Source organism: Oratosquilla oratoria, chromosome 10 (genome assembly GCF_046742065.1).
Source record: "Oratosquilla oratoria isolate Oo_2021 chromosome 10, ASM4674206v1, whole genome shotgun sequence".
Lineage (NCBI taxonomy): Eukaryota > Metazoa > Arthropoda > Malacostraca > Stomatopoda > Squillidae > Oratosquilla > Oratosquilla oratoria.
Genome location: NC_134786.1, coordinates 70,825,951 through 70,850,811, shown reverse-complemented (window position 1 = coordinate 70,850,811; position 24,861 = coordinate 70,825,951). Strand labels below are relative to the sequence as shown.

At 37.7% G+C, this 24,861-nt stretch overlaps 1 protein-coding gene across 1 annotated transcript in view; it reads left to right on the top strand.

Moving 5' to 3' along the window:
* The first annotated feature begins 1,749 nt into the window (after window positions 1–1,749).
* The window catches only part of LOC143029293 (uncharacterized), an 86,904-nt gene continuing 63,792 nt past the window's right edge, over window positions 1,750–24,861 (top strand). The window contains exon 1 of the mRNA XM_076192032.1: window positions 1,750–1,795. The gene's annotated coding sequence lies outside the window, so the exon portion shown is untranslated. The remainder of the gene's footprint in view (window positions 1,796–24,861) is intronic.

Sequence of the window (24,861 nt, the reverse complement as noted above, 5' to 3'; positions counted from 1 at the left end):
GTAATAGTAGTAATAATAATAGTAATAGTAATAATAGTAAATAGTAATAATAGTAATAATAGTAATAGTGATAAGTGATAGTAGTAATAAAAGTGATAGTAGTAATAATAGTGATAGTAATAATAGTGATAGTAGTAATAATAGTAGTAATAGTAGTAATAGTAATAGTAGTAATAATAGTAGTAATAATAGTAGTAATAATAATAGTAATAGTAGGAATAACAATAGTAATAATAATAGTAGTAATAATAATAGTAGTAATAATAGTAGTAATAATAGTAATAATAATAGTAATAATAATAGTAATAATAATAGTAATAATAATAGTAATAATAATAGTAATAATAATAGTATTAATAATAATAATAATAATAATAATAATAATAATAATAGTAATAATAATAGTAATAATAATAGTAATAATAATAGTAATAATAATAGTAATAATAATAATAGTAATAATGATAGTAACAATAGTAATAATAGTAGTAACAATAGTAACAATAGTAACAATAGTAACAACACCAATAACAACACCAGTAACAACACGTTTTTTTTTTTTTTTTGGGGGGGGGAGGCCACTATAAAGGTAAAGCAAATTCCCCCTAATGTACTTTTAATGCATGGTTTATTTATCATGAATTGTGTGTATGAATGATGTGTGTATAAACTTTGTTTTGTGAATGAATGTGACATGTGAATCGTGCTAGTGACCATCAGATGTGGAAGGTGGTGTGTGTTTGTGTGTGTTGGGGGGGGTGTTTGTGTGTGTTGTGAGGGGGGGGAGGGCACTTGCCCATGTCGGGGCCCTGCCTGTCAGGTATTGGTCCTGTATCATATCCCCATTTTCATCTGTTAAAGGATCAACCTGGAAATTGATTCTCTGCTTTTTCTTTGAATAAGCAATTATCTATTTACTGTTGGTTTTTATTGCGTTTATGGATTTTCTTTCGTCTTATTTTCGTTCTTCCTCGTATGTCTTTAGTATATCCCGTTCAATTTCAAGTCATTTGTTTGGTGATTTGCTGTGGTGTTTTCTTGGTATTTTGGAGTTTGCGGGAGAAATATTTTCTTTTCTTGAAGAGGATTCCCCTGTCGCTTGGGAACTGATGTTTTGTCTTTCTAGCCCTCCTGAGCGGGATATTAATATTGCATATGTTGCAATACTTCTTCAGGAGAATCTGGATAGTTTGCTGCGTGGATTTGCCATCAATATGTCCCTGCCAGTTTTCATTTCTCATTTTCATCTTAATCTCATCCCAGCTAAAGAAATTCAGAGTATTTAGCCCACTTAGAAATCTGCTGGGATGGGGGTGAGGGGTTGTTCTCTCCATGCTTGTATGTACTCACCAAGATTAATCATTGGTCCGATATGGCTGTATCTTGGATCTAACAGCTGTGAACAAAGGCACGGTTTCTTGTGAAAACTAGGTCTAGTATGTTTTCTTACAAGCTATTAACCTATTTAACTTCCTCGTTGCCTGTTCACCGAGAGGACTTTTGTATTAAACGTTTGCACATTGATAAAAGCAATACATACCGCTGAAGAAGCCTTGTAGATAGAAAATTATATTTTTTCATAATAATGCTTTTCAAAACACATTATTCTATTTATTTTTACTGTTCGTGTTAAGTATATCTAGACCAAATGAAAATTAGAGGAACTTAAGGGAGACGCGATAATATATGTAAATTGTACGAAAATTCATATTTTGAAGTTGAAGCGTGAGACGCTATGTCATTAGTAAACATTGTACTGGTATGGATTCAATAGCAGCAAATGGAATGGCGTGAAGTGAGATTACTTCTTGAACTTGGGTCATTGCACATAAAGAATTAATTAGAGTGTAGTATCTGTAAATTAGACCAAGAGGAACATGTACAAAAGGAAAAGACAAGTATGGCGTAGATTGATCGCTACGCTCATTGTATAGTTTAATAATATACTATTGCATGATAATAGAGTTGAACTCGAAGCGATGCTCTTCATGTCAGTTTTACATAAAGGTCAGTATGGTTTGAAATATTAATGTTAAATAACTTTTAGTGTCAACAACGTTCAACTCTTTAGGCAAGATTTTATCCTTGGATCAGATTGAACACTATTGTAGGTCGTATGGCCTATGGGCACAATGAATAAATAGATAAATTCTTGATGCATATGAAAGAATTTCATTAGAAACAAAATCTTTTTTGATTTTTAATTTTTTTAATTAGCTTTAGAAATAAGGGAAATATGATTCTTTGGACAATTTATAACTATTACTATAACCAACGATTTTCTCATGTGGCTTATGTGTAGGTACGGGCACAAAATAACAAAAACATTTACCCTTAAATTATTGTTGCATATAAAAGACAACTTTATTAGAAACAAAATGCTTTTTTAGATTTTTTAAATAGCTTGAAAAATAAGGGAGATACAATTTTTTAAATTATTTTTTTAGCTCGCATTTTTGGCTAGACTTTACCATAACAAAATGTTAGAATTAAGGGTGGTAATTTGTAAAGATTTCGGTAAAGAAATATACATTAACTCTAAACCAAAGGTCCAATTTGATTAAAATTCGGAATACATGGGTTTTAAGGATCAACAAATCACATGAGCATGTCAAAAACAATGTGAGACATCTCCATCATACCATATTTGCCTTTTCATGGCAACCATGAAGTTGTCAATTTTCAGATTATCAATAAAATCCAATTGACATGCAACTTGGCATGTGAAGGTTTTATGGGCCAATAAATCACCCGAGTATGTCAACAGCATTGCAGGACCTCCTTCTTATACCATTCTTACTAACACCTATCATGTTGCCATGGCAACTGTTGTCGGCTTTTGCCATTGTGTTTCAACTATTGTCAATTAAGAAATAATCAATAATATCCAAACCGCTGGCCCAATTGACATGCAGCTTGGCATGTGAAGGTTTTATGGGTCAATAAATCACCTTGCAGGTACTTCTTCTTATGCCATTCCTACTAACACCTATCATGTTGCCATGGCAACTATTGTCAATTTAGAAATAATCTATAAAATCCAAACCGCTGGCCCAATTGACATCTGAGCATGTCATTAACATTGCAGGACCTTCTTCTTATACCATTCCTACTAACACCTATCATGTTGCCATGGCAACTGTTGTCAATTTAGAAATACTTACTTAGTTTACTTAGTGAAGTTCTGAGGTCGATCCTCACAGCCATAGTATGATAGTGGACTACCGCTGCTGCCAGTCCTGTTGTCCTTCCTTGCGAGGGTCAGTTGGTCTGGTAGTGTGTTTTGAGAGAACCTACTGATGGCAGTGTAGCCTGGCACTGGAGGCTCGTCTGGCACCTTCCGCAGGAACCTGTCCAGTGCATGTTTGAAGCTGTCCACCGAGCATTTAGTTTTCTCTCTCACCTCCTTTGGGAGGGCGTTGAAGATTTTTGGACCCTCATGGCCTAGGCTGGTTGCCAGTAGGGTCTTAATCCTTTCCGGGGCTCTTGATGGGAGAGTTTGTCTCTCACATTTGCGCCCATGCCTTATACTGTGGTATGGCTTGATTGTAGAGGGCGTGGGGTCCGGAACAAGTCCCTCAAGGATTTTCCATGTGTAAATGGCCCTGTATCTTTCTCTCCTCCTCTGTTGAGAGTATAGGCCTAGTGCTCCCAGGCGATCCCAATAGTTGAGATCTTGCATCCCTTTGATGCGCCTGGTGTAGTTCCGTTGGACAGCTTCAAGCATCTGGATGTCTCCGCGTTTGTGTGGTGACCAGAGTTGGCTACAATAGTCCAGTATCGGTTGGATAAGCGACTTCCAGAGGGTAAGCATCACTTGAACCTCTCTTGCCCAATTGACATGCAACTTGGCATGTGAAGGTTTTATGGGTCAACAAATCACCTGAGCATGTCATTAACATTGCAGGACCTTCTTCTTATACCATTCTTACTAACACCTATCATGTTGCCATGGCAACTTGTCAATTTAGAAATACAGTTACTATCCGAGTTACGACCACGTCTAGCAGATGTCTATTATGAGTTTACTGTATATGTCTGGCAGCACAGCACGTAAGATAGTTGTAGCAGCCCGGCATCGCGCACGACATTTATGGCAGAGATGGAAAAGTTGCTATACAAGTGGTTGGAAGTTAAATAGGCAAAGAAATGTGAAACAGATGTTGCAAACAGTGCAAAGTAAGGCTACAAGTTAATTTCGCATGTTGAAAGAACGTGCAGGTGAAGAATACGCTTCACATAAATTCATAGCGAGTGCTGGGTGGTTTTGTCGCTTTTGAGAGCGTTACCAGGTTCACCACATGTAGTCGACAGGTGAGGCTGCTAGCAGTGATGTGCATACAGCTAAGCCATTTGTGGAAGAGTTTGATAAATCAATTAAGGATGAAGGATATATACGTATTGAAGACCACGCCTAGCAGATGCCTATTATGAGTTTACTAATAAGAGTACTTTATAATAAGTATTTTCTTTCTTTAACCTAACATATATTAACAACTAAGCAACTGAAAACAATTCTGTATACAACTGTAGGAGAGAAGCCAACCACAGAGTATGGGATCCAATGTACTTAGCGAAGCAGGGCTTCTTCAGAAATAATTTTTTTTTTTTTTTTTTAAGGCTATCGATTCATAAGATGGTCATTAAGCCTGATTTGAATTTGTACAGTCTCGATGTTGTTATGTATGTGAACACAGTGGACAAACATCTGACTCCTTATATAACCCGAGCTTACGGGGAGAAATGAACATGAAACTGGTGTAAACACAGTTTGCGTAAATTGCTTGTTACTTTGTTTTTAAAATTGCTAAAGGTTTATTTATTGTAAAAAATACATTGTTTTGATTTATATTATCAATGAGAGATATAAAAGCAGATTCAAAACATCTACGTTTCATAGAAGAGAGAATGAGTTTGAATGTGTTTGAGATGAGGTGTCTGAGAAGTATGATGGGGGTTACTAGGCTAGATAGAGTGAGAAATGAGGAGGTGAGGAGGAGAACAGGGATGGAAAAGGAGCTGGGAGATAGGGTTGATGAAAGAATATTAGGATGGTTTAGACACATGGAAAGAATGAGTGAAGAAAGACTAGTAAAAGAGGTATGGAAGGCAGATGTGGAGGGAGTGAACATGAGGGGACATCCTAGGATGAGGTGGATGGATGGGGTGAAGGGGGCTTTGGGGAAGAGGAGAATGTCTGTTGAGGAAGGATGGGAGAGGACAGAAGACGGGTGAATGGAGAATGGTTGTATATGGATGATGATGTGATTGCATGAGGTGGAATGGGGGGTGAGGTAGTATGTGTGAGCAAAATTTGACGCAGCCCGAAGGGATTTCTCCCCGTCTTCTCTTTTGTGCAATGGGGGGGACAGAGAGGGGGGGTCGCCGATTTAATGAAGCGGCCTTGCTGTGGATGTGCTGTGTCTTGCGACACTGCTTGTGACCCAGGGCAGTGGACAAGGTGCAGGGATGACCCGTCATCCAGGAGGTGCTGAGATAAGAGGGAGGGTGGAGGGGTGTGGAGTGTATTCAGGGATGGAATGGGTGGAAATGATTTTATGCCTTTTTCTTTTTGGCTATCTCCCTTGTAAGGGGGAAAAAGCCTTGGTATATGTATGTATGTAGTAATATTCCAGTCAGCATTGTGGCCTGTATCGTATCTATGTCTAACAATGGCATCATTCATATTGTAAGTTTTCATATCATATACTAAGAAAAATTATAGAAATTAAAATAAAAGGCATATAATTGATAAACAGTAAACAGCTTCTATATAATAGTATTCAGTAGAAAAAGTTACTTAAAAATGCAACAGATTGATATCATGTATTCCAGACTATAACCCTCGTGTTGGCCATTTTAATGGGATCTGACTTATGACCAATCCGACTTACGACTGGTTGGTCAGAACCAATCTAGGTCGTAACTCGGATAGTAACTGTAATCTATAAAATCCAAACCGCTGGCCTAATTGACATGCAACTTGGTATGTGAGGGTTTTATGGGTTAACAAATCATCTGAGCATGTCATCAACATTGCAGGACCTTCTTCTTGTACCATTCTTACTAACACCTATCATGTTGCCATGGCAACTGTTGTCAATTTATAAATAAAGAATAAAATCCAAAATGATTTACCAAAAGAGATGCAACTTGGCATGTGAAGATTTTATGGGTCAACAAATCACCCGAGCATGTCATTAACATTGCAGGACCTTCTTCTTATACCATTCTTACTAACACCTATCATGTTGCCATGGCAACTGTTGTCAATTTAGAAATAATCAATAAAATCCAAACCACTGGCCCAATTGACATACAACTTGGCATGTGAAGGTTTTATGGGTCAATAAATCACCTGAGCATGCCAATAACATTGCAGGACCTTCTTCTTATACCATTCTTACTAACACCTATCATGTTGCCATGGCAACTGTTGTCAATTTAGAAATAATCAAGAAAATCCAAATCGCTTGCCCAATTGACATGCAACTTGGCATGTGAAGGTTTTATCATAAAGCCCGATTCTTCAAAAGCAAACAAATATTCACCTATTCAAACACAAATTTGGTTATCAACCTCGGCAAATTAGTTTTCTGAGTAAAAATATTAAGGTAAGGCATCAATAAAATATTATTTTAATGTAAGAATTTTTTTTTAACCTATTTTCTCCCGGTTATGAGCAGCTCAAGATCATTGGGTATTATACACTTGGTGATTTGTTGACCCAAAAACCTTCACATGCCTAGTTGCATGTCAATTGAGCCAGTGGTTTGGATTTTATTGATTATTTCTAAATTGACAACAGTTGCCATGGCAACATGATAGGTGTTAGTAAGAATGGTATAAGAAGAAGGTCCTGCAATGTTAATGACATGCTCAGGTGATTTATTTACCCATAAAATTTATGGGTCAGTAAATCACCTGAGCATTAACATTGCAGGACCTTCTTCTTATACCATTCTTACTAACACCTATCATGTTGTCATGGCAACTGTTGTCAATTTAGAAATAATCCATAAAATCCAAACCACTGGCCCAGTTGACATGCAACTTGGTTGATTGATTGATTTATGGAATTTTTGGCTTGAAGGCCAAACGGCGGAGCCGGGGCCATTCAGCGCACATGCAACTTGGCATGTGAAGATTTTTGGGTCAACAAATCACCAAGTGTATATTACCCAACGATCTTGAGCTGCTCATATACCATAGAAAATAGTTTAAAAAACAATGTTATTACATTAAGATATTATATTATTGATGTCTTACCTTAATATTTTCACTCGGAAAACTAATTTGCCGAGGTTGATAACCAAATTTGCGTTTGAATTGGTGAATATTTATTTGCTTTTGAAGAACCGGGCATACACTTGCACAACAACAAGATAATTTGAATATTCTACGCATACGCTGAACGCTCAAAGCATTCAAACTAAGCCAAACAAAATCCAATGGGTCACAAAATATGGCGTTGTAAACAGTACCAGTGCGATTGTAGCGCCGCGCTTGTTTTTGCACATACCTATTATGTGTTTCTGGTGAGATATGTTGTGTATTAATTGATAGTGTAAATAATTTCCGTTGCAAATGTGCAGTTTTCAAGTACAGACGCTCCTCTACTTACGTTCATTCGTTTTACGTTTTTTCGATTTTACGTTTGAACTGACTGTAAAAAAAAAATTGTAAAAAAAAAACAATTTGAGTGAATTTTTTAGATTAGCGCGCTCTCCGTAGTTCAAACGATACTTGCGCATGACGCTGCGTCCATTGTTTACATTGCACAAACGACAAACTAAACATGCCTTGCCTCCTCCTCCTCCTCCTCCTCCTCCTCCCCCTCCTCCTACCCCTCCTCCACCATCTCAATTTATGTTGCTTGAATTTAATTTATTTGAAATTAATGTTATTATTTTACAATGTTATGTGTATAATTAATGATTTAGGGGTGTTTTATAAGATACGATAATAGAATTTACGGATGTATAGTACAGTAACAACTTGCATTCATTTTCAACTTACGTTCAGCCGTTCGGAACGTAACTAAAACGTAAGTTGAGGAGCGTCTGTAATAAATATTTAAATGTATGCTTACATCAGACAATTTATAGTTTCACCCAACCAAAGATTTTATTATGTGGCTTATGTGTTTCTGGTGAGATTTGTTGTGTATTGAATGATTGTGTACATCATTTCCATCACAAAGACATACTTTTCAAGTAATGATTTATTGAAGTTATGTACTTAGGCCCACATCTCCCCAACGATCTTGGGGGACCTGTGGGAAATAGGGGTTTTTGGGTGAGGAGAACTAATAAATTGAGTAATGTGTGTTGCCAAACAGGTCTAAAATCAACAAGAACACATAAATATATGAAAATACATAAATTTCACCTTCCAGGGCCGGACTGGTGCTGGTTCACATGACTGCCATGTTATTGTTCAGCAGCGTTAACAACGAATCCAAAAATTTCATGCTTTTAGTTTCACCCAGCCAACATTTTTCTGATGTGGCTTATGTGTTTCTGGTGAGATATGTTGTCTATTGATTGATTGTGTACATCATTTCCGTTGCAAATGCGTAGTTTTCAAGTTGTGAATATTTCAACTTATGCCTACATCTGCATTTCTGTTATTGTTGAGCATTGTTGCCACATTTATGATTTATCTGCTACATTTGAGCATTGTGTTATTGTTGAGCAGCATTGCCACATTTTATGATTTATCTGCTACATTTAGCTAATGCTATTATTGTGGTTTCTAATTTATGGAAAATATGGTTACGATTTAGTTTATTAGCTAATAGTTATAATAGATAAACACACATTTATACTAATAGTCATACTTTAAAGAGAGCTCAAGTTACGATACTAAGAGTGCTGTGGTGGGGATTGGAGGGGTCTGGGGGGGCAAAGCCCCCAGCTAGGTTAGGTTACATTAGGTTAGGTTGAGGTTAGGTTTTGTTAGGTTGAGGTTAGGTTAGGTTTTATTAGTTTGAAGTTAGGTTAGGTTTTATTAGTTTGAAGTTAGGTTAGGTTTTATTAGTTTGAAGTTAGGTTAGGTTTTGTTAGGTTGAGGGTTAGGTTTTGTTAGGTTAGGTTAGGTTAGGCAAAGCCCCCAGCTAGGTTAGGTTTTGTTAGTTTGAGGTTATTTGAGGTTAGGTTTGGTTAGGTTAGGTTAGGTTAGGTTAGGTTAGGTTTGGTTAGGTTAGGTTAGTTTGAGTTTCGGTTAGGCAAAACCTTCAGCTAGGTTAGGTTAGGTTTGGTTACATTGAGGTTTGGTTACATTGAGGTTAGGTTTGGTTATGTTGAGGTTAGGTTACGTTGAGGCTAGGTTAGGTTGAGGCTAGGTTAGGTTGAGGTTAGGTTAGGTTGAGGTTAGGTTAGGTTGAGGTTAGGTTAGGTTAGGTTGAGGTTAGGTTAGGTTAGGTTAGGTTGAGGTTAGGTTATGTTTGGTTAGGTTGAGGTTAGGTTATGTTGAGGTTAGGTTAGGCAAAGCCCACAGCTAGGTTAGGTTTGGTTAGGTTAGGCTACGCTAGGCAAAGCCCCCAGTTAGGTTAGGTTAGCAAAGCCCCCAGCTAGGTTAGGTTAGGATAGGTTGAGGTTAGGTTTGGTTAGGTTGAGGTTAGGTTAAGTTAGGTTGAGGATAGGTTAGTTGTACACAAAATCGCAATTCTCGGTCCTCTCGAAGCTTCATGAATTTATTCCCTAATTTAGGGTTAGCAACTCTTGCGCGTGTGGAGTGGCATTCGCAAAATGTAAGAGATATAGTGAAAATTTCTTCGATTCATTGTTAACGCTGCTGAACAACATGGCAGTCGTGTGAGCCAGCGCCACTCTGGTCTGAAAGGTGAAATTTATGTATTTTCATATATTTTTTATGTGTTCTTGTTGATTTTAGACCTGTTTGGCAATGCGCATTCCTCAATTTATTAGTTTAACCCACCAAAAAAACACAATCTCCCACAGGTCCCCCAAGATAATTGGGGAGGAGATGTAGACTTAAGTGCATAACTTGAATACAGGTAGTTGTCGACTTACAACCGAGTTCGATCTGGATGTAAGTCGGACTTTATATACAGTATATATACAGTATATATATATATATTACCCTTTAAATATTATTTTTGTTACTGTATATATATATATTGTATATTATATTTAACATATTGAAATAATCTTAGCATCTTTGAACTATGTTGTATAGTATTTTTTAACCTTTTTATAATTTTATCTGATTTTCTTTGGGAAACGTAACATAGGCCTAAGCATACTGAATAAAATCCCATCATCTTTGACCTATGATATTTGATACTGTATTTTTTAACCTTTTTATTATTTTACTATCAGACTTTCTTTAGGAAATGTATGCATACTGAATAAAATCTTATTATCTTTGAGCTACATTGTCTAATATTCATTAACTTTTTTATAATTTTCATTAGGAAACATAGTCTAGGCCTACGCATATTGAATATAGTCCTGTCATCTTTGACCTACAAATACTTTTTTGTTGGTTACATTAAAATCATTGCAAAGCAAAATTAGGAAAAATCTTATTTCAAAACACATTCTTTTTGTTTAGATACTGTACCGAAAATATTGTTATTGACAACAGACTAGGCATAAACTAAGTTTACTGTTACATTTTATTAATCACAAAACATGAAAATGCTGTACTGAACATATTGTTATGGACAACAGACTAGGCATAAAAAAAGTTTTACTGTTACATTTTATTAATTACAAAACATATAAAAATACAAAATGCAAGGCAAAATTAGGATTTTTTTAAATTTCAAAACACATTCTTTTCGTTTATGTACTGTACCAAACATATTGTTATCGACAACAAACTAGCCTAGGCATAAAAAAGTTTTACTGTTACATTTTATTAATTACAAAACATATAAAAATACAAAATGCAATGCAAAATTAGGAAACATTTTACTTCAAACAAAAAAAAAAAAAGAATATTTAGGTGGCTGGGATGCTGACGCTGCCAGCAGCCTGCCAAAACTATCGTACTCACATCTTGCGGTGTGCGGAGTAATTGTACTGCACTGCCAGGCATAACATTGCAATTCTATTACTCTATTAAATGTTAAATATTATTGCACTATCTCATGGTTCTAAAGTTGATCAGTCGTAAGTTGCATAGGTCGTAAATCGACGACAACCTGTAATTCATTACTTGAAAAGTACGCATTTGCGACGGAAATGATGTACATCATTGTTCAATACACAAATCTCAACAGAAACGCATAAGCCACATCACAAATTCGTTGGTTGGGTGAAATTGTAAATTGACCCCTACATCTCCCCAACGATCTTGGGGGACCTGTGGGAAATCGGGGTTTTTGGGTGGGGAGCATTAAATTGAGTAATGCACATTGCAAAACAGATCTAAAATCAATAAGAACTCATAAAGAATATATGAAAATACATATATTACACCTTCCTTTGATGGCGGCAGTGGCGACAACTGACACAAGCGTAGCCATGTTATTGTTGAGCAGCGTTGCCAACGATTCGCAAAATTTCTCACTCTATCCACTACATTTAGCGAAGCCCAACACAGCCCTCAACCTCTTCCTCATAGGGTAATGTTAATGCTATTATTGTGGTTTTTAATTTACGGAAAATATGGTTACCATTTAATTTATTATCTGTTAATTATGATAGATCAACACACATACTAATAGTTATACTTTAAAGAGAGCTCAAGTTACGTTACTAAGAGTGCTTTGGTGGGGATTGGAGGGGTCTGGGGGGCAAAGCCCCCAGCTAGGTTAGGTTAGGTTTGGTTAGCTTGAGGTTAGTTTAGGTTGAGGTCTGCCACTGCCGCCATCAAAGATGTAATTTATGTATTTTCATATATTTTTTATATGTTCTTGTTGATTTTAGACCTGTTTTGCAATGCACATTACTTGATTTAATGCTCCCCACCCAAAAAAAACAATTTCCCACAGGTCCACCAAGATTGCTGGGGAGATGTAGGCATAAGTTTAAATATTCATTACTTGAAAACTATGCATTTGCGATGGAAATGATGTACACCATCAATCAATACACAACATATCTCACCAGAAACAAATAAGCCACATCAGAAAATTGTTGGTTGGGTGAAACTATAAATTGACTGATTTTTTTTTTTATCCCGAATTTTTGGCTAGACTTTACCATAACAAAGTGTGAGAATTGAAGGTGGTGATTTGTAAAGATTTTGGTAAAGAAATACACATAAACTCTAAACCACTGGTCCAATTTTATTGAATTTGGAAATATTTGGGTTTTATGGGTCAACAAATCACCTGGGTATGTCAAAAACGATATGGGACATCTCCATCATACCAAATTAGCCTTTTCATGGCAACTATCAAGTCAATTTAGAGATGATCATCAGTAAAACCCAAACTGCTGCCTCCAATTGACATACAACTTTCATGAAAGTAGGAGTTGCTGACAAGACTGACAAGTTAACCTCTTCACTCCGGGGCTCATCGCACGTCTGGCAGCATTAGCTGCCCGACGTGCGATGTTGCGTTAATAATCGCATTATAAAAAATAAAGTGCTCAATCGTTTGTTCTCTTTCACCCGTGCATTTTGATAACCATAGAAAATTGATGAAGCCAATTTAGAGAGAATGGAAATTACATAGGTACGACTACAATAAATATAATCAAGATGGCGACATCGGAATCATTGAGTACCCACTTGCTGCTCATGCCGCCTACGTAGGTGTCACCGTATGGAAGTGGTTAAACACCACATGAGGACAGAGCCTTTATTTGTATGACTTTTTGCTTATTACAACTTTTTCCAGTACATGGTTGAGATACACATACTTGAGATTAAATAAGAGGAATGGAGAGAACGGGGAAAGAAAGAAGTGGGGGGGGGAAGGAAGAGGAGGAGGAGGAGGAGAAGGGGGATTGAATACTGGAGAGGTTGAGAAGGCTGGCCCAAACATCCATTATAAAGGATGGTTTAAAATTTTGTTGGCAATGAGTATTAAAAGAATTATGTGGGGTGAGATGTTGAACATGCCCCTATTTTGTTCAATAGTGTTGGTTCCTTGTATGATCGCTGCTTCCAAACACTTTCCAACAAGATCCGCAGGAAATGTTTGGAAGCAGCGATCATATAAGGAACCAACACTATTGAACAAAATAGTGGCACATTCAACATCTCACCACACATAATTCCTTTAATACCCATGTCCAACAAAATTTTAAACCATCCTCTGTGAGCAATTTGCCCACAGACATTTGGGCCAGCCTTCTCAACCTTTCCCAGTATTCTATCCCCCTTCTCCTCCTCCTCCTCCTCCTTTCCTCCTCCTCCACCTCCTCTTCCTTCCCCTCCCCCTACTCCTTTCTTTCCCCATTCCCTCCATTCCTCTTATTTAATCTCAACCATGTGTATCTCAACTATGTACCGGAAAAAGCTGTAATAAGCGAAATGTTGTACAAATATAGCCTCTGTCCTCATATGGTGTTTAACTCATCAGACATACAACTTGGCATGTAAAGGTTTAATGGGTCAACAAATCACCTGAGCATGTAAAAAATAATGTAGGACCTTCCAAACCCCTGGCCCATTTAACATGCAACTTGGCATATGAAGGTTTCATGGGTCAACAAATCACCTGAGCATGTCAAAAATAATGTAGGACCTTCCTTATTATACTAATCTTACTAGCACATTTCATGTTGCTATGGCAACTATTGTCAGTTTAGAGATAATCATCCATAAACTCCAAACCCCTGGCCCAATTGACATGCAACTTGGCATACAAAGGTTTTATGAGTCAACAAATCACCTGAGCATGTCAAAAACAATGCAGGACCTTCCTTTCATACTATTTTTACTAACACCTATCATGTTGCCATTTGCAGCTATTGTCAATTTAGAGATAATCATCCATAAAATCCAAACCCCTGGACCAATTGACATGCAACTTGGCATGTGAAGGTTTTATGGGTCAACAAACCACCTGAGCATATCAAAAACAAGGTAGGACCTTCCTTTTATACTATTCTTAATAGGACATTTCATATTGCCATGACAATTATTGTCAGTTTAGAGATAATCATCTGTAAAATCCAAACCCCTGGCCCAATTAACAAGCATCTTGGCATGTGAAGGTTTTATGGGTCAACAAATCACCTGAGCATGTCAAAAACAATGTAGGATCTTCCTTTTATGCTATTCTTACCAACACCTATCATGTAACATGTACCATCAATGTAATGTATGTGCAATGTAAAATATACACAGCTAAAAGAACTCTACTATCACATTAAAAAGTGCATATATAGTTGCCTTGCCTCTTACCCTTAGATTGCCTCTCACTACACTAACCAGTCAGTACTGCAGCTATTCTAAGACCTAACTTAAATTTACATTGATATCGGTGCATTATTTTTACACCAATTTACTGAAATAAGAAAAAAGGATCAAGTATTTTTACTTTCAAAGGAGTTCTTTTGTTTAATCATGTTATCTATAATCATGATAATCTGAATAAACCCCAGAAGAAAATTAAGTCTTGTCTCTAGACCTCTATTAGTCTTGAGACTTCTCATGGTCATGGACATGGTCCACAACATGGAAAACTGACCATATTATTAATAGTTATTTCATATATTTGCTATCATAGCCATAGCCGGCTATGTAATAGGCATAGCCTGTCCAACATCTTAAAATTCATACCATAACAATGTAAGTATTATTTGTGAACAACACCCTCTACGACTACTACTAGTAGTATCTCCGACATGTCATGTGTAAACAAATGCGACTAAGTATCAGAGAATATGCCTACATGTTTCACATTAAAACACAGCTGACAAATTACCAACAATCTTAAAGTTGCTCATTTCTGGGAGAAAATAGGCTAAAAATACGAATATCACATTAAAATATTCATATACAGACGCTCCTCTGCTTATGTTCATTTGTTTTGCATTTTTTCGATTTTACGTTTGAAGTGACTGTAAAAACAATTCTGTAAAAAAAATTTTTTGAGTGAAGTTTTGAGTTTAGCGCGCTCTCTGTAGTACGAGACATTCAAACTATACTTACGCATGATGCTGCGTCCATTGTTTACATGGCACAAATGACAGACTGAGCGTGCCTTGCCTCTTCCTCCTCGTTCTCCCCCTCCTCCTCCACCATCTCACTTTATGTTGCTTGAATTTAATTTATTTGAAATTAATGTTATTATTTTACAATGTTATGCTTATAATTAATGATTTAGGGGTGTTTTATAAGATACAGTAATAGAATTTATGGATGTATAGTACAGTATGAACAGTCATACATTACTGGAACATACAGTAACAACTTACATTCATTTTCACGTTACGTTCAGCCGTTCGGAACGTAACTAAAACGTAAGTTGAGGAGTGTCTGTATAGGTGCATTATCTTTAGATTTCCAATCGGAAAACTAATTTGTGATGGCTCATAGCCAAATTTGTATTGAAATCGGTGATTTTTTTTTTATTTTTGAAGAATGGGACATACACTTGCAGAACAGCAAGATGATTTGAAAATTCTGCATATGCACTGAATGGTACAAGCATTCAAACGCACTGCAAAAGATGGCAGTATAAACATTACATCCGCGATGGTGACATCGTCCACGGATTCGTGGATACCTACCTACATGTTCTTGATTAAAGCTCAACTGTCGTATTACCAACAATCTTAAGCTGCTGATTTCCAGGAGAAAATAGGCTAAAAACATGATTCTTGCATTAAAGTATTTTGCTCTAGATGCTTTATCTTTAGATTTTTACTTGGAAAACTATTTTGCCTAGGTTAATAACCAAATTTGCATTTAAGTCAGTGAGAGTTTGTTTTTGAAGAATTTGGCATACACTTTCACAACAATAAAATCATTTGAATACCCTATGCATGCGCTGAATGCTGCAAGCATTCAGACTGATGCATACATATTCCAACAGGCTGTAAAAGATGGTTGTGTAAACACTGCATCCACAATGGTGGCGCCATGCGCAGATTTGTGCGTACTTACAATTTAGAAATACATATACCAAGGCTTTTTCCCCCCTTACAAGGGAGGAAGCCAAACAAGAAAAAGGCATATAAACCATTCCCATCCATTCCATCCCTAAATACACTCCACTCCCCTCCATCCTCTACCCTCCCTCCCTCTCACCTTGGCACCTCCTGGATGATGAATCATCTCTGCATCTTGTCTACTACCCTGGGTCAGAGGCAGTGTCGCAAGACACAGCACATCCTCCACAGCAAGGTAGCTTCATTAAATTGGTGAACCCCCCTCTCCATCCCCTCACGCAGAAAAGGAGAAGATGGGGAGAAATCCCTTTGGGCTGCGTCAAATTTTGCTCACCCCCCACCCATTCCACATCATGCATCACAACATCATCCATATACAACCATTCTCCATTCACCCGTCTTCTGTCCTCTCCTGTCCTTCCTCAACAGACATTCCCCTCTTCCCCAAAGCCCCTTTCACTCCATCCATCTCATCCTAGGTCACCCCCTCATGTTCACTCCCTCCACATCTGCCTTCCATACCTCTTTTACCAGTCTTTCTTCACTCATTCTTTCCATGTGTACAAACCATCCCAATACTCTTTCATCTACCCTATCTCCCAACTCCCTTACCACCCCTGTTCTCCTCACCTCCTCACTCTATCCAGCCTAGTAACCCCCATCATACTTCTCAGACACCTCATCTCAAACACATTCAAACTCCTTCTCTTTTCCTCTTATGTAGGTACGCGCGAAAAACAAGCGTGACGTCACTATCGCGCTGTTATTGCTTACAACGCCATCTTTTGCGACCCATTTGATTTTGTATCGCTTAGTTTGAATGCTTTGAACGTTCATCGCATGCGCAGGGTATTCAAATTATCTTGTTATTACACAAGTGTATGCCCAAATCTTTCAAAGAAAACAAATATTCACCGATTCCAACGCAAATTTGGTTATCAATCTTGTCAAATTAGTTTTTCGAGTGAAAATATTAAGGTAAGACATCAATAACATACTATTGTAATGTAAGAATGTTGTTTTTTAACCTATTTTCTTCCATATATGAGCAGCTCAAGATCGTTGGCCAATATACACTTGGTGATTTTTTGACCCAAAAATCCTCACATGTCAATTGGGCCAGTGGTTCGGATGTTATCATTATTTCCAATTTGACAACAGTTGCCATGGTAACATGATAGGTGTTTGTAAGAATGGTATAAGAAGGCCCTGCAATGTTAATGACATGCTCAGGAGAGTCTAAATTGACAACAGAATGGTATAAGAAGGCCCTGCTATGTTAAAGACATGCTCAAGAGAGTCTAAATTGACAACAGTTGCCATAACAACGTGATAGGTGTTAGTAAGAATGGTATCAGAAGAAGGTCCTGCAATGTTATTGACATGCTCTGGTGTTTTATTGACCCATGAAACCTAGATATGCCAAGTTGCATGTGAGTTGGGACAAGGGTTTGGTTTTTATTGATGATAATCTGAAAATTGACAACTTCATGGTTGCCATGAAAAGGCAAATATGGTATGATGGAGATGTCTTACATTGTTTTTGACATACTCATGTGATTTGTTGATCCTTAAAACCCATTTATTCCGAATTTTAATAAAATTGGACCAGTGGTTTAGAGTTAATGTGTATTTCTTTACCGAAATCTTTACAAATGACCATCCTTAATTCTAACACTTTGCTATGGTGAAGTCCAGCCAAAAATGCCGGCTAAAAAATAACTAAAACAAATCGTATCTCCTTTATTTTTTTAGCTATTTCAAAAAACTAAAAAGCATTTTGTTTCTAATAAAATTGCCTTTCATATGCAACAATAATTTAAGGGTTAAAAGAAAAATGAAAATTTTGTGCCCGTACCTATCTTATGTTCCGTGTTTCTGCCCCATATGGTGCTGTTGGCACAATCACTCCATTATACAATCTCCTCTTAGCATCCATTTCCAAATGTCTATTCTTCATTACACTTTTTAATCCACCAAGGCAATTACTTGCCTCTTTCAATCTACATTCTACCTCCACCTCACTCCACCCTTTCCTGCCACATTTGCACCCAAGTATCTAAAACTATCCACTTCCTCCACTCAATCGCCTTTAAGGCTCACTTCCAGTCTGCTGCCACTTTCACCCCTTGTACATCTCATCATCTTACTTTTACCCACATTCATCTTCAACTTTCTTCTTTCACACACTCTCCCAAACTCTGTCACCAACTTCCTCAATCCCTCCTCTGATCCTGCTATAAGTGCAGTGTCATCTGCAAACAACAGCTGGCTCATCCTCCCACTTTTCTTCATTTTCTTTAACCATCTCCAATCCCTGACCCACCACCCTTGCATTTACCTCTCGCACCACCCCATCCATGTATAAGTTGAACAGCCAGGGTGACATAACACATCCCTGATGAAGTCCCACCTTTACCTCAAACCACTCACTCTCTCCATTTCTAATCCTGACACATGCTCTACTACTCTCGTAAAAACTCTTGACAGCTCCTAGAAGCTTTCCTCCTATCCCGTATATCTGCAAAACCTCCCGTAGTGTCTTCCTCTCTACCCTGTCATAAGCCTTTTCCAGATCCATAACAGCCCAAAAAACATCCTTACCTTTTCCTATAGCTTTCTCACATATCTGTCTTACCACAAAAATCTGATCTACACAACCTCTACCTGTCCTAAATCCACACTGTTCCTCACCAATCCCTCTGTTTGTCGCCAATTTAGAGATAATCATCAATAAAATTCAAACAGCTGCCCCAGTTGACATGCAACTTGGCAAGTGAAGGTTTTATGGGTCAACAAATCACCTGAGCATGTCAAAAACAATGTAGGACCTTCCTTTTATACTATTCTTAAAAGCTCCTATCATGTAACATGTTCCATCAGTGTAATGTATGTGCAGCTAAAAGAACTCTACCATCACATTGAAAAGAGCATATACAGGTACCTTACCTCTTACCCTTAAATTGCCTCTCTGTACACTAACCAGTCAGTACTACAACTATCCTAAGACCTAACTTAAATTTATGTTGAAATCGGTGAATTATTTTTTACACCAATTTACTGAAGTAGAAAAATTAATAAAGTATTTTTACTTTCAGGGGAGTTATTTTGTTTAATCATGTTATCTATAATCATGATAATCTGAATTAACAGCCTTATTTCAACAGCTCATGTCTGTTATCATCATGAAACTTAGAAGAAAATTTAAGTCTTGTCTATAGACCTCTACTAGTCTTGAGACTTCTCATGGTCATGGATATGGTCCATGACATGGAATACTGACCATATTATTAATAGTTATTTCATGTACTTGCTATCGTAGCCATAGCTGGCTATGTAATAGGCTTAGCATAACCTGTCCAACATCTTAAAATTCATACCATAACAATGTAAGTATTATTTGTGAACAACACTCTGTATGACTATTATTAGTAGCATCCTCAACATGTCATCTGTAAACAAACACAACTAAGTATCAGAGAATATGCCTAAATGTTCTGCATTAAGGCACAACTGACAAATTACCAATAATCTTAAAGTTGCTCATTTCTGGGAGAAAATAGGCTAAAAAATAAGAATATCACATTAAAATATATCTTTAGATTTCCAACCTACCTAACCTAACCAAACCTGCCTACCTAAGCTAACCTGCATTAAGTAATCCTGTAATTCTAGAGGTCATCAGGCCGTTGTTGTTGTTTCTGACCTCCAGATGTATCAAAACAAAGATGGCATCTAAAGGAGTCTACACAACTTCATTTGTTTATTTATAGATTTTAGCAACTTTCTATTATTGATTTATGCCAAGAATAATAGGTAAATTTGTAGTTGTGCATACCTATGTGATATGCAATTTTCTTGGCAGAAATCAGTAACAAAAAAGTTGCTAAAACTGATTTACTGATGAATGAAGTTGCAGTAGTTGAATGATACGCTATGTTTTGATAGATGCTGAGGTCAAAGAAATGAAAGGATAAATTCATCTATTCTAACCTAACTTACCTAACCTAACCTAACTTATCTACCCAACCTAACTTATGTAAGCTAACATATTTAGTAATTCGGTACCTCAAATACTAAAGATCATCCGGCCTGGTTATTATTGTACCTCGAGCAATTAACAGACGATGGCAGAACCCCATGTTCTCTCATAAAGTCCAAGGAAGCCCTATTGTTTTGTGACAGTGCTTATTAATGTCACCAGGAGTTGGAGAACACCCAGTCCACAACGTGAAAGCCAATGTCTAACTGACAGTGACTGGACTGGACAGATGGCAACATGGTGTCTGGACTGTATCCTAGCGGCTTTGTTCATTAGTAGATTTGCTTGTAGCAAGTTTTTTTTTTTTCTGCCTAGAAAATTGCATACTATGTTCATGTATTATAATTTATAAAATATTTAATTTTCTAATGCTATTTTGTGTAGGTGTGCACAACTTAAGTAATACTGAATAATGTATATTGTGTTGGTGTATTATAATTTACAAAATTATTATTTAATTTTCTGGGTCATTCCACCTCACCACCTCAGATTTTGATAAAACTTGGCATACAAGTTTGACTTTGGCCATAATGGGTGTGTGCAAAATCTTAGTTCTGTAGGTGGTATAGTTCATGAGATACAGTATCCCCATTTTCCCCCAAACATGGCCTGCAGAATGGCTCTTACACGAAGGTGTATTTAGGGGGCCTTTACTCAGTGGCAATGTGCTTTGTAGTGCTGAAAATTACTCTACTCATCTAAGATTTTACAAGAATTCCAAAAATTAAATTGGTTTTGGCCTAGGTGATTTAGTTTTTGCACAAACATATTTAAAACAGAAAAAAAAATTACCAGTTACACTGACCTGTGTCATTCATGAGTCTATATCTCCTGAACATGGTAGTTGTATAAGCCAGAATTTTTTCCCCTGGAATGTCATATGATTTTTAAGCTTGTGGGTCAAATAAGAAGTTTTTCTGTCAAATTGTCTCTGCATTAGAGTACATCAAATTTGGCCTCAGACTGAAAAATGCAAAAAATGCCCCATGTTTAGTCATCTATTTGACCATCACACCAGTTTCTGACCCTCTTTTGCTTGGTATAATTGGAAGGAGCATGTCAGGAAGCCTTAGAGACCAAAATATCTTTTTGGTGTCTAAGCTGCTTCTGGGTTAAATTCTGCATGGAATTTTGGCCTTTCATAAAAGGTAGGGAGGTGCTTAGAGTGGACTCTTTAAATGAAAAGGAAAAGGAGAAGGAGTACAAGAAGAAGCTGAGAGAGGAGTGGGAAGGAGTGAAGGATAGAGTAGAGCTAGGAGTGGAGGAGGAATGGGGATGGTTCAAGGAGGGAGTCACAAAGTGTACAAAGATGGTGTGTTGAACAAGAAGGATAGGAGGAACTAGAAGGAAGGATAGTGAGTGGTGGGATGAGGAAACAAAGAAGGTTGTAGGAGAGAAGAAGCAAGCTTTCACAGAATGGTTACAAAATAGGATGAGGGAGTCATATGAGAGGTACAAAGAAAAGAAAAGAGAAGTAAAGCACAAGGTAAAGGAGGCAAAGAGGAGAGCAGATGTGAAATGGGGTAAGAGTATGACAGAAAATTTTGAAAGTAATAAAAAAGATGTTTTGGAAAGAAATTAAGAGAGGAAGAGGAGGCAAATCAAGTAGAGAAGAAAAGGTAAAAGGTGCAGATGGAGAGATGATAATGGAAGAGAAGGCAGTAAGGGGAAGATGGGCAGAATATTTTAGGGAGTTGCTAAATGTGAAGGAGGATAGGGAGGGAAAGATAGTTGCAGTGGGAAGTGATAAGAAAATGACCGTGATTAGTGAGGAAAATGGAGGATAAATAAGAAAAGATGAATTGAAGGCAGTTGTTAAGATGATGAGAGCAGGTAAGGCAACTGGGTTGGATGGATGACATGTAGAAGGTCTGAAAAAAGAAGTTACAGTGATGGTTGACTGGCTGGTGAGGTTTTTTAATGTTTGTTTAAAAGAGGGTAGGGTGATGGACGACTAGAGGAGTGCCTGTATAGTTCCACTTTACAAGGGAAAAGGGGACAAGTGTGAGTGTATTAGTTTTAGAGGGATTAGCTTGTTAAATGTAGTTGGGAAGGCTTATGAGAGGATCTTGATTGATAGGATTAGGAGAGGAACAGAGGGAGCAATTGGCGAAGAACAGTGTGGATTTAGAACAGGTAGAGATTGTGTAGATCAGATTTTTGTGTGGCAAGACAGATATGTGAGAAAGCTATAGGAAAAGGTAAGGATGTTTTTTTGGGCTTTTATGGATCTGGAAAAGGCTTATGACAGGGTAGACAGGAAGGCACTGTGGGAGGTTTTGCAGATATACGGGATAGGAGGAAAGCTTCTAGGAGCTGTCAAGAGTTTTTACGAGGGTAGTAGAGCATGTGTCAGAATTAGAAATGGAGAGAGTGAGTGGTTTAAGGTAAAGATGGGACTTCGTCAGGGATGTGTTATGTTAACCTGGCTGTTCAACTTATACATGGATGGGGTGGTGCAAGAGGTAAATGCAAGGGTGGTGGGTCAGGGATTGGAGATGGTTAAAGAAAATGAAGAAAAGTGGGAGGTGAGCCAGCTGTTGTTTGCTGACGACATTGCGCTTGTAGCAGGATCAGAGGAGGGATTAAGGAAGTTGGTGACAGAGTTTAGGAGAGTGTGTGAAAGAAGAAAATTGAAGATAAATGTGGGTAAAAGTAAGGTGATGAGATGTACAAGGGGTGAAAGTGGCAGCAGACTGGAAGTGAGCATTAAGCGAGAGCGACTGGAGGAAGTGGATAGTTTTAGATACTTGGGTGCGAATGTGACAGGAAAGGGTGGAGTGGAGGTGGAGGTGAATGTAGATTGAGAGAAGCAAGTAAATGCCTTGGTGGATTAAAAAGTGTAATGAGAAATAGACATTTGGGAATGGAAGCTAAGAGGAGACTGTATGAAGAGGTGATTGTGCCAACAGCACTGTATGGGGAAGAAACGTGGAAAATAAGAGAGGAGGAGTTTGAACGTGTTTGAGATGAGGTGTCTGAGAAGTATGATGGGGGTTACTAGGCTAGATAGAGTGAGAAATGAGGAGGTGAGGAGGAGAACAGGGGTGGAAAGGGAGTTGGGAGATAGGGTTGATGAAAGAATATTAGGATGGTTTGGACACATGGAAAGAATGAGTGAAGAAAGACCAGTAAAAGAGGTATGGAAGGCAGATGTGGAGGGAGTGAACATGAGGGGACGTCCTAGGATGAGGTGGATGGATGAGGTGAAGGGGGCTTTGGGGAAGAGGGGAATGTCTGTTGAGGAAGGACGGGAGAGGACAGAAGACGTGGGAATGGAGAATGGTTGTATATGGAGGATGTTGTGATGCATGAGGTGGAATGGGTGGGGGATGGGGTGTGAGGTATTATGTGTGAGCAAAATTTGACGCAGCCCAAAGGGATTTCTCCCCGTCTTCTCCTTCTATGCAATGGGGGGACAGAGAGGGGGGGGTCGCCGATTTAATGAAGCGGCCTTGCTGTGGATGTGCTGTGTCTTGCGACACTGCTTCTGACTCAGGGCAGTGGACAAGGTGCAGGGATGACCCGTCATCCAGGAGGTGCTAAGATAAGAGGGAGGGTGGAGGGGTGTGAAGTGTATTCAGGGATGTAATGGGTGGGAATGATTTTATGCCTTTTCCTTTTTGGCTACCTCCCTTGTAAGGGGGAAAAAGCCTTGGTATATGTATGTATGTGAAAGTTGACGAGCGCATTTTTAATGTTGTGCGACTATTTGATGAATATTTGCGTGGTTTAGCCCTTAATCTCAAGCTGCATTAAACTAGTGAGTTTGACTTATATTATTTTACTGAGTTTTATTTTTTTTTATTAGTTTTTATCATAGTTTCAACTAATTCATTTATTCCTTTTTGTTTTTAATTTGGCGCAAAAAAATTACATTGTCAAAAAAAAAAAAAAAATGGCGCCAAAACATCAGTGCCAAGACATTGGTGCCAAAACGTTGGCACCAAATAGTGCCAGACTCATCTCGTCCACTATTTCGGGTTCTAATTTGATTATTAGGTCCAGTCTCGATGGTTCTTCCTCATTCCTATACCAAGTATTCTCTTGTATCCATTGTGTCATTGTTCTATAATCATATCAAGTTGTACATTTCCCCATAGGTCATCTCCACCCTTCACTGTCATCTCTTCCCAGCAGATTTCTTTACAATTAAAGTCACCCATTATGACTATTCTTCCTCCATCTTCCATTATCTTAGTGTTATCCTTGTGTCTTCTAACATATTTTTGTGTTCTTTCTCTTCCCACAAAGCCGTTTTAGGAGGCACATAATTTACTACAAACTTCCTGCTCTTCCCATCCTTGTCCTCCACTTCCATCATAATCATCTCTATTCTTTCCATATGTGACATTCCTCACATTTATATTATTCTTAGTCAGGAGCATAACTCCACCCCCTTGTTTTTCCTCTCTGTTTCTAATCCAATGATTATATGCACCAAGTCATATACTGTTTGGTGGTAGTGGACCTTTCAGCTATGTCTCTACAATTCCCATTATGTCCGGTTCTCTTTCCTTCAGGTAATCATTCAGTTCGTTCAAGCCTGTTATTAAGCCATCTATATTTGTGTAAGACACTTTTAATTTTCTGCTACTTCCATTGTGTTTTCTGTTTCCCTTCTGTTTTTCTCTGCTATGAACCATTTCCTCACTTTCATATTCACTACTCTCCAATAGAATTTCTCTTTTTCTGACTGTTCTTTTCTCGTTTTTTCCTTAGCTTCTAGTCTTTTTGTTTTCTCTCTTTCCTCTTTATTCATTTCTCTTT